Source organism: Halyomorpha halys, unplaced genomic scaffold (genome assembly GCF_000696795.3).
Source record: "Halyomorpha halys isolate HHAL.00 unplaced genomic scaffold, Hhal_1.1 Scaffold3785.1, whole genome shotgun sequence".
NCBI classification, from domain to species: domain Eukaryota; kingdom Metazoa; phylum Arthropoda; class Insecta; order Hemiptera; family Pentatomidae; genus Halyomorpha; species Halyomorpha halys.
The window spans coordinates 7,509-7,885 of record NW_027105853.1 but is presented as its reverse complement, the minus strand read 5'-3'; positions in this window follow the sequence as shown (position 1 = coordinate 7,885).

The window sequence follows — 377 nt, the reverse complement described above, 5'->3', positions numbered from 1 at the left end:
CAACGTTTCGGCCATTTTAGCCATCCTTAAGGACATCTTCAATTATAATTTCTTTCTCACATTAAATTTAGAGTTACTTTTGCAGGCTATTCTGCTCAGGTCATTCTTTAATTATAAGTTAAAAGAAGCCTATTTTTTAAATTTAGAATCATAAATATTTAATTCTTCTTATATAAGATCATCCACACAAATTCACTACCATATAACATATGACACTAAATATCTTATATGGTAGTGAATTTGTGTAGATAATCTTATATAAGAAGAATTAAATATTTATGGTTTTAAATTTTAAAAATAGGCTTTTAACTTATAATTAAAGAATGACCTGGGCAGAATAGCCTGCAAAAGTAATTCTAAATTTAATGTGAGGAAGA